At 41.5% G+C, this 8,412-nt stretch overlaps 1 pseudogene; it reads left to right on the top strand.

Moving 5' to 3' along the window:
- Positions 1-1,480: 1,480 nt before the first annotated feature.
- Positions 1,481-2,683, top strand: LOC130141925 (uncharacterized; annotated as a pseudogene).
- Positions 2,684-8,412: the final 5,729 nt, after the last annotated feature.

Here is an 8,412-nt window from a genome sequence, read left to right as displayed (position 1 = left end):
TCACCAACTAAAACCATCAGTGTCCTATAAACATTGTTTTCACACAAAATCCAAAACACAGCACTATACTAGCTACTAAGAACAAAATTAACTCTATTCCAGCTGAAACCTGGACACTAAATGTTGTGGTTTAACCCCAGCTGGTAATTAAGTACCACGCAGCCGCTCACTCACTCCCCCCTCACCCAGTGAGATAGGGAGAAGAGTTGGAAAGGAATGTAAAACTTGAGGGCTGAGATAAGAACAATTCAACAAATGAAAGAACAAAAGTAACAATGATGACAATAGCAGTTAGAATGAAAAGGGGGAGGGAAAGAATAAGATCCAGAGGGAAAGGAAGAAAGGAACATGTGGTGCACAATGGAACTGCTCACCACCCACTGACTGATGCCCAGCCAGTCCCCCCAAAAATGACCTGCCCGCCCCGGCCAACCCCCCAGGTATGACATCCCATGTATATACCAGGCATGACATCCCATGGTATGGAATACCTCTTTGGCTAGTTTGGGTCAGCTGACCTGGCTGTGTCCCCTCCCAATTCCTTGTGCCCCTCCAGCCTTCTTGCTAACAAGGCCTGAGGGACTGAAAAGTCTCACATCAAAACCCAAACACAGCAGGGTACTAGCTCCTAAGAAGATAATTAACCCCATCCCAGCTGAAACCAGGACAATAAATAAAGGTGAAAAGGACTACCTAAATATGAATTCAAAAGTGGATGCAAACATTCCTAAGTATTTGAAAAGTGAAAGTACAAACAGTAGGTAGAGATGCTCGAATGTTTTGTAAGTTCTCTATACCTAGCAATGATGTGTGAAAACAAAGGATGTAGAAAGAATACAGGTATTAAAATCAAGAACAAAATAATGAAATAAGCCTTTCATAAGAAAAATTGTAGGATAGCTCCAAGTTTAGATAAAACACTGCATGGTATATTCTAGGGAACAATCAGTAAAGGAAGAATGGATGGGGAAAAGTCACCTTCTCCCATTCATAGTACTTATGAGTGAGTAGTCACCATGATAACCATTACTACATGTGCTGTGTTTGATGTTAAACTGTTCATTTGTTAAACTCTTTTCTTTCTGTTTTTATTTTTAGGCCTATTCCTTATGTTAGGATTGATACTTTACCCTGCAGGTTGGGGATGCCAGAAAGCAATAAGCTATTGTGGACCTCATGCTTCTGCTTACAAGCTAGGAGACTGCTCCTTGGGCTGGGCTTTCTACACAGCTATTGGTAGCACTATTACATTCATCTGTGCAGTCTTCTCAGCACAAGCTGAAAAAGCCACATCCAGTGACAAAGTGCAAGAAGAAATAGAAGAAGGAGAAAACCTTATTTGCCTCCTTTAACTCCAGTGGGAAAAACACCAGCATGTAGATCTTAATTTGCTTTCCATTGACTGGATAAGCAGATCTGCTTACCCGTTTCCACCATTTGTGTGATTGAGCCCCATGCATTCCAGCCCTGAACTACTGAAATGGTCTTTCTTCCTTGCTGGGTAATAAGGATCAAAGGATCCCAAGAAAGCAGTATGTATTGGGAATTTTTTAGTTTCCTTCTATTATCAGGACACAGTGGAATTTATTAATCAAGTTGGGGAGGTGCAGAATCGTGTGTATATAGCAGAAATGTTGTTATAACTGACAAATTCTGATTGATTGGATTGCCTTACCTACCTTGGTCACTTTGAAGAATTTGGATTTAAAATAATAAAAGCCAGCACATTTTTTTTCCTTATACAAAGAAGCCAGCCTATTTTAATTAGGCTTTGTTTCCAAGGGCTCCCCTCACCTGTGAATATTTTGCCACCACCTGATTTGATACCATACTTTTCATTGAGGTGCTTTTTGATACTGAAATTCCTTAAAGTACAGTGCCTTCTTGGATAGTAAGTATATGAAAGAGAGAGAAAGGTTGATGTGACACCATTTACACCAATTTTCAAGCTGTTAAAGTTGAGTCTGCCAGGTTTCTTTGTATTGAAACTTACAGTGCAAGGTGTGTGACACTAGTTACTTAGCAGGTAACTGACTCTGGTTTTATTGACTGGGCAAAGAAGCTATTGTTACACTGGCTTTCACCTGATTCTGATAAAATTGTTAGAAATCCCATTGTTAAAAATATTTCTACAGCCTTTATTAGAAACTTCTGAAATCCCAAGCAGATACCTGCTCACCATGGCACAGCTGGGCTTTATGTTGTGAGAGCCAACAGCCTGGTTTGGGCTTTAGCTTCTCCTACAGATGTAGACCACACATTGGACAGTATTATTCTTTCTCTTGCCAGTGAAATCTCATCCCTAGTCTACAGATCAGTATGTTCCATGTCCCAGAGCCAGCCGAGTCCTTAAGAAATTTACATTTTTTCAAGAAGTCATGCCAAATTCTAAATGGCTAAGAAGATATTTTCCCTTTTTTTTTTTTTACCACATGTAGTATGGACCCTTTTTTAACTAAATCAGCAGAAATAAAACAGACCTTGCCACAAATGACATTCCTTTCTCAAAGGCAGTTGGTTGTATTATTTGTGGTGTCGCATCACTTACTAGAACTATTTCCAAAACCAAATATAAAAGGTATTTTTTAAAAAAAAAGAAAAGGAATTATACAACTGTGGCTTAGAAGCACTGGGAAGAATTAATCTGAGAAGTAATTTTAATGAAATACTAAGTGAATTTTAGACTCCTCTTCTTACTTCTTGGTAATTTTTAACATCTTCCAATGTCACTGTTGTTCTCCATCACTTCACTGTATAATATGGAGCAGAGATTCTAATTTACCCCTGATCAGTCCGTTAAAGCATGCCACTAGTTAGTTATAGATATTAAAATGAAGAGGATCCCCGTGGAGAGTCGGCCAAGAAACGACAATCACACCAATATGGCTACATGCCGTGCTCACTTTATTAAACAAACAGGTCATATTTATAACTTAAACCGACTGCTCACATGACTTTACACACAGGTGATTGGATAAGAGTCTCTGGCCACATGGGCGTCCGTGTCGATGATTGGTGAGCATGCTGCAGGCGCCTGATCAGAGTGTGCTGATGAGAGTGTGTTGATTTTGCGGTTCCCAGGACTTGCTCTGCACCTGGCTTCTTGTTTGTGCATAGCTTGTTTTCTTTCTCAAACTGCTTGTTTCAAGGACAATATAAAGTTGCTCTGCAGCTTCAACTAACAGGCCTGGGTTGTCCAACCCGGACAATGGTAACATATGTCTTCAGTCCTTTAAAAATCCCTCTACACATCCCCCCTTTTCTTTTTGGACAACCCATGTCTGTTTCACAATAGATGTTAAACCTTTCGTCTAACAAGAAAATAAACAGTTAAAAACTAAAAATATTACAACAATGATTATAACAAAGCGTATTCCTTCCATCAATAATGTCTTTAACCAACCTGTTATCCCCAATTCTCTCAACCATTCATCAAAGGGATTATCATCAGCAAGAATATGCTTCATGTTTCCCTGCAGTTGTGACAACTTCTTGTGCATCGATATGGAATGATCAGAAAGGTTCATACAACACATCCCTTCAAAATCCTCACAACCGTGTCCATGTGCTAATAACAAAAAAATCTATTGCAGCTCTATTTTGTAACGTAGCATGCCTAACACTACCTACATCAAGCAATAACGAGCTTAAAATCTGCGATGTAAGATTAAATTGTTTCTCTCCCCAGCATGCTAACCTTCGGATATTCTTAGCATTTAATGCTGCCATTGCCCCCGGCATAAATATGGAGGCCAGGACATTTACTGTTACTGAATGTAGATCGACTCGGTCATTTCATGTTTCATTAAAGGTGCGCAGCGCCCTCCATGATCTGAGATTTTTGAGCCATTTTCAATAATTTTCATATGTGGAGCAAAGTCAAATGCCCTAAATAACATGGTCCACCAACAGGATACAAAGGAATCCCTGGCCACGCTCTGTCCCCACATATTAAAAAGTCTCCCGGTGGCAACTGATAACCCCCCGATGCATCTATATGGAAACCCCCAGTTTTTAATTCACCCCAAACAGGTGAACCGGTTAGATTTTGAAACCCTGTATAAAACCCCCGTTCACCTTGACGTGTTAGCCATAACTGCCATGGGTCACCAAACCAAATTACTCCAGTGCCATTCACGGGTTGAAGTGGTGATGACATGTGGGTACAGTCTGCCATATCAGTTGCAGTAACATTGACATATTCAACAGGTACAACGCTAGCCAATAGGTCTAACTCCTGCAAAGGCAAATGATGTGGCTGATTTAAATTCTCAATAACCGTCTTCTGCCACGCTGCATTACGCATAGAAGGCCAAACATATTGCCCATTTGGACTCATGCATGTACCATTCTGATTGGAAGTCAGATCCACTGTTCTAACATTCCAAAAAACATCAAAACTTGTTTCATTCTCTTGCAGGGGAATACCAATTAAACAAGTTCTGAAGGGGTTGTCTGCCTGTTGCAGACTTTAAACAAAAGTTTGTTACTCCCGTGGTATTTGCCCATGTCACCCATATGTTTGTCCTAGGCAAGATGTCAAAAATACTTTGGCCGATGGGTAAAAAAGTCATCAAGACCGTAAACCAAGTCCACCACTCAAACATGTTTACTCCTGCAATTTCCACTTTTTTTTTTCTTTTTCTTTTTTTTTTGAACTACATTCCACCCCACAAATCTGTGCCTTCATAGATTCTGTTGATGTATACTGTCTCCAATCAGCATGGTATTACACTAGTCATATGTTTTCTCTTGCTTCATGCCCAGTTACTAATCAAACACATACACTTTTTACACCATTTACATTTAAGCTTTAGCTTACAGAACCGCTTTACCCCACATAGAATACATTGGCGTAATACCCACAGGTTACATCCCTTACAACACAGACAGCTTATTCTGTCTGCTCGCTTTGAGTCTTCTCTTCCATCTTCTGATCTTGACATACAGGTCGCACAAACTTAGTAGGGACCCATATAGGTCCTTTATCTGTGGAGATACAAAAAGAGCCTCTACCGATAAATAACACCGGACTAGGTCCTTCTCATATACCTGAAGCCATATTTTTATACAAAACATTCAAACCAGGAACTGTAGTTGTTTGGTTCCCTCGCGCTGTTTGGTGATGTATAACAACAGGTGGTCCCTCTCTATCCTCCGTAAGGGAGAGATAGTTTAAGGTAAACCACATCTTAGTCAACCATTTAGTTACATCGATGTCCTGCGATACTTTCTGTCTCTGAAAATAATCCTTCAGGGTACGGTTTGCCCTTTCAACAACTGCTTGCCCCGTTGGGGAGTGAGGAACCCCTTTGACGTGTTTAATTCCCCAAGTTGTCATAAACCTAGCGACTCGTTGGCTACTATACGCTGTGCCATTGCCTGTCTTTATTTCTACAGGAACTCCCATGACAGCCAAACAAGACATTAAGTGTCTCTCCACATGTAATGCCTTTTCACCGGTTTGTGCAGTGGCCCATATAAAATGAGAATAGGTGTCAATTGTGACATGCACATACTTAAGCTTCCCAAAGTCAGGTACATGTGTTACATCCATTTGCCAAACCTGAAGTGTCTTCAGACCTTTTGGGTTAGTGCCCACCCCTAAACCAGGTCCATGATGACTACATGGAGGACAGGAGCGGACAATACCCTTTGCATCTGCTATGGGTATTCGATACTGTCGATGTAAAGACTTTGCATTCTGATGAAACATCTCGTGGCTGTTACGAGCTTCTTCAGACTTCTTTGTTGGAGGAGTTATTGCCAGACAGCTGACTGCTTCATCAGCTCTAGCATTACCTTCGCCCAACCCAATGATCCACTGATGACTTCTAATATGCATAATACAAAATTCATGTTTTCTCTGTCGAAGAGTACTATGCAGTTGTATAAACATGTCACCAAGATGTTGGTTCTTTGTCTCCCTCAACAAGGCATCTTCAATGCGCTGTGCTACACCAACTACGTACAATGAGTCTGATACTATGTTTACAGGTATATTGTTCCAGCTTCCCAAAGCCCAACACACTGCTTTCAGTTCTAAGGTTTGAAGGTTGTCCCCTGGTTCACACCCGGTGATCACTTGTTTCTGCCACTGAATATCGGATTGCCAAACACACGCAGCCTTCTTCATCTTTCGTCCTGCATCTGTAAACAATGTTGGACCTTCAACTGGTCTTTTTGAGCATAACGGTCTCACAATCCACTGGTAATGTTCTAACATCTTCCAGAGGGGTCCTTTTAGCCGGTTGTTGTGTACAACACCTGTATAGCCCATCAAGGCTTCCTGTATGGCTGTTGAATGTCTCAGGAGCCACTCATAATCATCACCACGGACTGGAATACTGATATCTGCCTGTTCAGTCCCATCAATTTCAACAATCCTGTCTCTTCCTTTACTCACCAAGGCCGCTATTGCTTCAGGACAACTTAAAATACGATGTCTGGGTTGCAATGGCAAAAATAACCACTCTAAAATGATCGCCATATTCTCCCCCTTTTTCTTTTGCCATTGTAAAATAAGGGCAAAAGGTGAAGTGGCAACATTACAAACCAAAAAAGATAACGGATGTTTTGCCATTTGGCGACCACACCAACCAGTCTGAATCTTGCGGGACACAACTTCCAGGGCAGCCCGCTGTTCTGGTGACAGGTTCGAGGACTGTTGGTTTCGGTGCCATGCAACCAGGATCGGAACGATAGCAAATCATCATTAGTGAGGCTCTTTGCATGTCAACAGGTTTTAAGGGAATCGTAAAGAAACAGTCTTTCAAGTCTAACACAACAATTTTGCCAAATCTAAGGGATCATCATAGGAGTTGGAAGACCAGGTTGCAACACTCTCATCGCTAACATCTGATCATTAACCTTCCGTAAATCATGTAAAAGTTGCCATTTCCCAGTTTTCTTTTGTATCACAAAAATAGGAGTATTCCAAGGACTTGTAGAAGGTAGAATATAACCTATTTTCAGTTGTTCCTGCACTAATTTCTCAGCAATGTGCAGCCGTTCTTCTGTTATCGGCCACTGGTCTACCCAAATTGGCTTTTCTGTTAACCATGTAATCTTCAGAATGGGTGGCTGTCGATCAGTGGCCATGGTGCAAAATGCTGATCAGTTGTCATAACTAGTCCCAATTGTGACAAAACATTCCGTCCTATCAACCCAGATAATGTGGGTGGGAGTTGCATTACGTATGGCTGAATTACAATAGCCTGGCCGTCTTCAAACTGCAATGTAATCAAGTCTTTACTCTGTTTTGGGACTTTTGCACCTCCTACTCCTACCACTTGGGTGATTGGAGCTTGCTGTTCCCAAGTCTGGGGCCATAGATATTGATTAATGATGGTGACACCTGCCCCAGAGTCTAATAGAGGTTCCAGACTAATTTGCTGACTGCCTTTCTTCAATTGAATCTTCTGATATGGTCTTTGATTAAGATCTAATGTGAAAAACACCTCAGGTCCAGTAGATCCAAAACCGTCTTCTCCTCTTATCTTAGATGTCTGGCCTTGTTGTCTGAGTTGCTCATAAGATTGTCGATGCGCAACAAGACTCTCATAGGGAAGTATTTGAGCAATTTTACTTCCTTTTGGAAGAGTAACAGGTGGTTGTAATGCATAGGCCATAACTTGTACGTGTCCTGTAAAATCTGCATCAATTACTCCAGGTAAAACAATTACTCCTTGCCTTCCTGTGGAAGATCTCCCTAATAAAACTCCTCCAACTGGAGAATTCACGTTAGACAAAGGTCCTTTCACTTCAGTTGGAATTAAAGTCACTTCTTTATTATTCAAAGTTACTTCTACTGTGGTTGCCACGTCCACCCCGAGGCTCCCCCGGGTGGGTGGGATGAATTGGTATAAGAAACCATATTTCTCATCTGCGTTGTTGGGGCCTGTACTTGTGTCTTCGTGCGTAGACCCGACACGCTGCACTGCATGTTTCCTGACCTGTGATATCTATATACAGCAGTAGCATGTGTATCTAAGTTACATTTGTTACACCAGACAGTCTTTGAACAAGTACGCCTCATGTGTCCAGATTCACCACAACGATAACAAATACCAAATCCTGATTTACCATTATTCCCCTTTCGATGTCCACCTATATGATTTGTTAAGGCTGCTGCGATTATATGCCCTTGCTCCCTCAATGCAGCAGTAAAGGCAGCAGCTTGATTATTTCGTTCGGCTCGAGTAGCTCTAATCAACATTTCATCGACAGGACTTCCTTGGGGTAGTGTTGCTAAGATCGCCCTTGTTCTTGGGTTAACCCCTTCACAGGCGAGGGTGCAGAACAAATGTTCCTGCAGGTCCAAAGGTAAATCAGAATTGTCCTTTAACGCTGCAGACAAATGGTCTACAAATTGTCCATAGGGCTCCGTTGCTCCCTGACGAACAGTGGTAT

This window comes from Falco biarmicus, chromosome W, assembly GCF_023638135.1.
Source record: "Falco biarmicus isolate bFalBia1 chromosome W, bFalBia1.pri, whole genome shotgun sequence".
Lineage (NCBI taxonomy): Eukaryota > Metazoa > Chordata > Aves > Falconiformes > Falconidae > Falco > Falco biarmicus.
This window is presented reverse-complemented; position numbering and strand designations above follow the sequence as displayed.